The sequence below is a fragment of the Zea mays genome, chromosome 3, assembly GCF_902167145.1.
Source record: "Zea mays cultivar B73 chromosome 3, Zm-B73-REFERENCE-NAM-5.0, whole genome shotgun sequence".
In the NCBI taxonomy this organism is placed as follows: domain Eukaryota; kingdom Viridiplantae; phylum Streptophyta; class Magnoliopsida; order Poales; family Poaceae; genus Zea; species Zea mays.
This window is the reverse complement of record NC_050098.1, coordinates 108,675,044-108,682,698: the sequence shown is the minus strand read 5'-3', so window position 1 is coordinate 108,682,698 and position 7,655 is coordinate 108,675,044. Positions and strand designations below refer to the sequence as shown.

The 7,655-nt window shown below is 41.0% G+C and overlaps 1 pseudogene; it reads left to right on the top strand.

Annotated features, from left to right (window-relative positions):
* The first annotated feature begins 7,215 nt into the window (after positions 1-7,215).
* LOC111591273 (uncharacterized) lies at positions 7,216-7,401 on the top strand (annotated as a pseudogene).
* The last annotated feature ends 254 nt before the right edge of the window (positions 7,402-7,655 follow it).

Sequence of the window (7,655 nt, the reverse complement as noted above, 5' to 3'; positions counted from 1 at the left end):
CTGGATTAAGATACGGGTTCAGGGGGGCCGAGGCGGACACGGTTGTGTACATATACACTGAGGCTAGCGGCTTCCATAGCCGAGGATCTCGGCCGACGGGTTCGACGACGTTGAGCTGGTAAACGCCCAGGGAGAAGAAAGCGCTGACGCGCTGGGCCCCTAGGGTAGCGACCCGAATTCATCCCGTGCGCCCAACGTAGCATGGCTGACCGAAGGGCCCACCTGTCCGTGAGTGCAAAGGCACAAGCGCGTGCGATGGCCCGTTCTGGCGTAGGGGCCCCACGTGACAGCGACGCGCGGCGTGGGAGGGTTAGTGGGTCGAAATGGGGTATGAGGCCCGGGTAGCTTTCCTTTTTTTCTTCTCATTTCCTTTTCTTTTCTATTTTGTATTTCCATTTTGAATTCAAACTCAAATATTGAAATTAATTGCGAATAGAGTTCAATTTTAAATTATATATAAGTGCTCAAACAGAGGCTCCAACTTGTTACTCTATTTATAGTCGAGAGATACATCTTCGTAAAAAATACAATCATGCCCCAAGCCTTTACATATGAGCTACAAAGATGGTCAAGGATACTACTGCCTTTTTCTTCGGTAGTCTTGCTGTACAAGATTCAGGATCTCGTCCTTCTTCTACCAACTCCATCATACACATATGCCGATAACCCGATGCTTGTACCTTCATCTTTGCAATTGTGATCATTGCATGCCATCTTCGCCTGAAGGTTCCCTTCGGAATTTTATCATGTTGCATTCGAAACAAACTCAAGAATAACTGATTAATTAATGTTTCGAGGACCTTTAGCTAAAGAGGACCCCAACATGTTACTTGGTAACAAATACGAGATCTTTACCTCTTGTCACACCCGGGTCCCTTGAAAGTGAATAGCATCAGATGGAGGATCCAACGTGTAGCCATTTCTTAACATGTTATCTGCCCGTTCTACCATATGCTCGGATATATCTGACATCAAATCTTCATCACGTTGTAAGATCTTAGGCATTGCTAAATTTTCCTATCTGACATGCTTTATTTCTTCGGATCATAAACAATAATCATCTATGATATGGATAGATTGTAATAGTTTTCGCAACAATATTTTGACAGTTGTATGAATTTATATTTCAAAAATAAATTATGTCACTAGTCACTAACTTGGTGATTTTCATACTAGAAACGGTTACGATTAATTTCGCTTTAGCACATGAACGATATTTGTTAGTAGAGGTTTAAGTATAATTTTATTGATATAAGAAATTAGAAGAAATACTAGGCCAAGTATTCTTGGTCAGATGAAAATATAGATTTTGCTAGTCATGATAAATGTGTTCATAAGTATAGCACTTAATTACTTTGAATTAGTAAAATACTTATTTATATCATAATAACCATGATTATGTTATTAAAAGTCCAATTAGTAATTTACATTAATTTTTAGAATATTAATGCTAGGTGATTTTAGAAATGATCATTTTTAGCTACACATATGATTTCTATTTTTAGAAATAAAAGGAATAAAACTCAAAAGTCTATTATCTCCACTACTCCTTAAGTCTCTACTGTAGGCGTCCACAGTACTGGTGCACGGTTCTTCCTCAGTTCAACGTCCACGGATCCCCCCACCCTCCTCCCCACCACCACCGCAATCAACGCGCTCCTCCCCACGCGGTTCCCCCACCCTCCTCCCCACTGCCGCCGCAATCAACGCCATGGAAGGTCCTCCATTACCGCGATTCACTTGGTACTTCGGGCAGGCATCACGGCGTCCATGGAAGGTCCGCCACCTTCTCCTCGGCTCGCGGCAAAAATGGCATGGGAGAGCGACCACCTCACCTCCACCCATCACCATGCCTCGCCGTACTCCGCATGCGCGGCGCCTCCGTCATGCCATCGCCGCCCTTCCCCATGCGATCTGCTTCCCTAATCCCTGCGCACCATTTGAACACCCAATCCCTATGCCACCAACGGCCCCCAAACCCCCACCACTATTTCATCCCCTTCCCCAATCCCCGCCCCCACCTCGCGTTCCCCCTGCGCCACGATGTCCTCACCGCGACGCCCGCCCCTTGTCCTCATTGTGCGCCTGCCCCCATCCTCAGCGCCTCTTCCTCTCTCCTTGTCGCCACCTCTCCTCCCGCTCCCGAATTCACCACCTCTCCTCACCATGCACATGGGCGCTGGCCCATAGGACCCTGAGAGCACGCGGCCCCTAACGACGAGATCCACCACCTGCTGCACCTCTACTACCACTGGTTCTTGCCACCGGAGGACCGAGACGAGAGCAACACTGACAGCAAGGGTTCGGGCATCCAACGCTCCCCAACCTATCTGGTCATCCGGGCTGCTGGTGCAGAAGAGGGGTGACGGGGAGCCACCATCCGAGTCAAGGCCAAGCACGCCGGCGTCATGCACGAGATATACATCAGCTCCGAGGCCTCCTTCGGTCAGTTTTTGATTATGTACATTTCCTCAGTGAGTAATTTACTACATTGGTGTCCTCGGTGAGTAATTTGTATTTTTTTTGTGACTAGCACACGCTTCAACACATGAATGCTACAAAAAACTTAGTGCATTTGATTGCCTTCATAGCCGATATCATTGTGATACAATTTTTGGCCAAATGATAAAAAATTTTAGGGCAGCCGTGGGTGCCTAGGGGCTACATGACCTTTGCGGGGACAGTCCTGGCATTGCTTCAGTGTCCACCTCGATCTCCAGGATGGTGGCAGCGGAGCACGACGGCATTGCGATTGAAAAGCTCTCGAGACTCTTCAAGTCTGTCCTGGGCTTTGAGGTGGACAATAGCACCTTCATGGAGGCCCAAATCAGGGCTACGTTCTACCCCAAGTTCGAAAATGATAAATCCGATCAGGAGGTGAGAGTTTGGCAGCACAAAAAATGTTGTTCAGTTTTGCCAAATACTATTTTACTGTAGCTGCTTAGCTCTTGTTGATTTCTATGGGGTCATAATTACTTCCGATAATGAAGAAACATTTAATGAACCCTCTATGCAGTAAATCCTTAGGGTCGTTGATTGTTCTAGCTTCTTTGGGTTTCTGTTATTATAGTTTAGTAAGTGGAATAAAAGTTTAGTTAAGCTTACCCTTGATTTTTGTGATGACAGACAAGGACCAGAATGATTGAGATGGTGTCCCATGGGCTTGCAAACTTGGAGGTATGTCTCACATGTTGGTTTTTCTTTCAAATAAAAACGGGTGTTTATTTGTGTGAATTAATCAATGATTATGATAAGTGTTTGCTATGCCTGAAACTTCATGTTCTCTTATAGTTATACTGTTGTGGGTGTTTTTGTTGTGGGGCGTTTGTTTTGTGAAGCTTGGGGAAAGGAGTCTCCTAAAATATAAGCAGATCTCAACAATTTTTCTTGAGGTATTTCATGTTATTGTAGTCGGTCATATTCTTCATCCCCGCTGTCGCGCACTGCAGGGGAGCTTGGGACCAGCATCAGCTGGCGGAAGAAGAGGATGTCGACACACTTCCAGAGGTATGTGATGAATTTCGGATTATAGGAATTTGTTGGTCCATTCCATCTGATATACATTGAACTCCATCATTCTAGAATTCATTTGCATATTAAATGGTCTGTATCCAAGTGTGATTGTGACCCTCCTCAAGTGGGTATGATTTTCTTGTATGATTTCATCATCAGCATCAGCTGGCGGAAGAAGAGGATGTCGACCGGCTTCCAGAGGTATGTGATGAATTTTGGATTATAGGAATTTGTTGGTCCATTCTATCTGATATCTAGTGAACTCCATCATTCTAGAATTCATTTGCATATTAAATGGTCTGAAGTGTGATTGTGACCCTCCTCAAGTGGGTATGATTTTCTGGTATGATTTCATCATCAAAAGATGGGTAGTTAAAAAAACAGTCTAATTGTTAACAAAAAAAGTAATATGATTGGCTGCATAATTCGTTAAGAGTTTCCATGTGCCTTTCACTTCAACAAAGAAACCATTATATATACATCTGTTTTGCGGTGTTTATTACTTATCTCATGTTATGCAGGACATTCTTCATCCGAATAAATGCCCATATGCCGATGTGAGATGCTGCTCAGGCTGCCTGTGTATCTCATGCTTTTCTAAGTTCCTGGAGATGCAAGTGAAACAAATAAGATTTGATTGTCATTGTTCATCAAACATACTTTATTATGCTATTACTGAGCTTCCATTCCTTGCGCCAAATCTTTAAAATCTATTTCTCAACCATTGATGAGGCCAGTTTTATCCTTGATAATTAATTCATTTTTATGGAAGCAAAGTTTATAGAATAGTTGTATGATTAAAACATGAGATCGAGTTTATACTTGATAATTAATTCATTTTTATAGAAGCAAGTTGTCATAAAATAGTTGTACGATTATACAGTAAACTCAACAGAAACCAAAATCAAGGTTTAGACTATATGTTTGCAGTAAATATATCATATTTTACCCATAACTAACCTTAGAGCATTTATGTCTTTAGATTACTAATACACCAATGACATTAAACAAATTCCTCCAGCTCAAGTACCTGGAGATTACATTGTCTGCTCCATTTTTTCTCCAGACTTTGACTTTAGCTCCCTGGTATCTTTTCTTGATGCATCTCACGCCTTGGATACATTCATCTTATGTGTAAATCTGCATTTAGAATTGAAAAGCTGCCCATAATGAATAACAAATTAGTAATTATTTGTGGTAGTGTATACTTTTAAAATGTATTTACATATTTTTTCAATTTCTCAAATGTGTAGAATATATATTTATTATTTCATTGATATAAGAGGAGAGAAAAACAAAAGTGGAAGGGAAGGCACTCTCCCACTCAAAAGACACAACCAGACAAGAAAAAACAGAACAACATACTAGAAATTTTAGAACTAAAAATCCATAACCACATTAAGCCTGGAGATCTTTATCTTTTGCCGAGCACCAAAGGGCACACTCATGTGCATATGCCTATAAGATTGTCCAGACATTTGGCCTTATTAAAATCACATTCATTCCGGTGCTTCCAGATTTCCCATATTACTAGAATGATGAGTGAGTTGAGTCATTGACTGATTTCCTTTGGCAAATTTTTAGTGTACATAGTTTACTAAAGAATGTAATGTTTAGTGGGAAGGGATACATGAATACTTAAACAAATCCAGACTCAAAGAAACAAGGAAAAGAAAAAGGATGCACAGTTTATGGCGAGCGAACTTGAGTGCTTCTATTCGGAGAAGATGCAGAGCTCTCTGCGGGATTATCCAAAGTTAATATATGTGTTTTGTTTAACTTATTCCCTCATTAGTCATTCTTTTGCTCATAATGCAGTGTTACGAGATAGAAAGAGAGATTCTTCATGCCTTGGACCAAACTGATGGAGACAGATCCACAGAAGATAGTGCAACACCTAGCGGTGAAGCCTAGCCGAGCGCTGACTGGGACGAAGCATCTCCTGTGCGTGGTAAAGAACCACATATTGCTCAATCTTTCTGAACACAGTGTAATCCTGAAATAAATAATTTGTTTCCATCTCTTTTAAAGCTCAAGGTTTTTGCACTAAACAACTACTTTATGTTACAGACATCCTAGAGATTCTGGTGAACCCAGTGAAACTTTGATGTCTGGTGTCCATGACTGTAGTAGGATCAGCGGTTCTTCACCAAGATATATACAACCTCCCATCTACTATGAATTGGGGGAAAGATAGTGTCACCTTGCTTGGTGATTTTGTCCATGCTATGCAACCAAATCTAGGTCAAGGTGGCTGCATGGCTATTGAGGTATGCAATGTCTCAGCCTATCAATGACATGTTCTGGTGTTGATATCTACTTTGTAAGTTGGTTGTGTTCTTTAATTGATTTTAAACTCTACTTCATACTATATATTAAGTTGGCTGAGAAGCAAAATATTCGTTTGCATATTGTGCCTACAGATATGAGAAAGAGAGAAGGTTGCGTGTTGTTGTTATACATGGACTGTCAAGAATGGCAACAATCATGGTTACAAGCTATAGGTCGTAATTGGGTGTTGGTCTAAGACCTTTATCGATATGCAATAAACACACTCAATGCATAGATCTCATTCCCTTTTCAGCAAGATTGAAAATTAGTTGTGAAGTATGTCACCATCAATTTTATTGGATTTCTATAATGAGCTTTGGAATCAGAACTATATTACCTCATTACCGTCCTCCAAAGGGCATTACTAAGGAACTCCATACTGAAACTACTTGAACTACATACTAAAATTATTTACCTGTAGTTTTTGACCAAGTTGCAGATACCACGCCCTAGAAGAGGTGTTGTTTTATCAGGAAACCAAAATACTTCTGAAGCTTCAACTGATGCAAATGATTTTAACAAAAAACATCGAGTGTCCCAAAAAACAAAGTAGATAATTGACTTGCTAAGCTGTAATATTTGTTAGAGAGCAAGAAGATAAAGATAAGCCTAAGCAGCTCACATTCTTCTATGGCAGGAAGGTGCTGGTATTTGTTGACAAGGCAAATAATCTGATGCAGCTGGATAGCAAGGACAATCCAGTTGTACAAAACACTATTTTTGCTTCAACCCTCTACAACTGCTGCTGTCACTACTAACAAGGCCGTGTTGGACTTGGTCATCAGCTTGGCTGCTGGTAAGAAGCCTGCTCGCACAAATACTTATGGTATGCCTCTTACTTAGTTGAAGTTCTAAAATATGATTGTTGATCTTTATTATGCCGATTACTGATCGAAACATGTCTTTTCTTTAGTAGATGTGCCTGTTATGAGGAAGGCTTCTCTTCACCGCTTCCTCGAGAAGAGAAAGGATCGGTAATTTGTGGTTGCTGTGATTGTTATTTTCAGTATGGCGATTTCCTTTTTTGCCAGTGTTGTATTTGGAACTAATTTGTGCACTTCTGTTTTTCTTCAACCTCAATGCAAAGACATCGTATTAAACTGTTCCTTTAGATGTGGCACTAATCAAGAAGGAGCCCGAGAGTCGACCATGGCTCGGATTAGGACCAAATGCTATGAAGTCCAACCCCCGAACGCTATGAAGTCCAACCTGAAAATGAGCTGTGATTCTGGATTTTTTCAAACAATTTTCATTTTTTCCTCACTTTCAGATAGTCATAGTGTGAAACATTAACATTTCAACCAATTGTTACGAGGTACTGACATGGGTGTATGGCTAGCTATAAAAAAGGGGTAGGTTACTTTTCAATACATACATTTTTCGGTCTTTTGGCTAAGATCAAGTGTAGTATCTACTTTTATCAGTTTAATATCTGATATATGGACCATGTGTGTACTTTGATATTAATTTTTTTGTGGTGAGGGTCCATAGTAGTTTGCCACTGGACCCTTGTGTGATGCCTAACCATAGCACTGCTGGTAGGATATGACATACATTAACCAATACCATCAAATATGATTGGGTGCCATTGCCAATTCGCACATACTCGTCAACAACATCCACAAGGACACCGTACACTCGATAGCCCTCCACAAACATGAGAAGTAGAAGGAAATGGGTTTACTCGCATGACGATGGTCTATCAGGTCTTGTATATTAGTGTTGTCGCATGTTTATGTTAGCAGGCCATATATCTTCCTCCTATTGTAATTCCCGTCACCAGTGCTGAGGAATGTGTACAATATATTGTT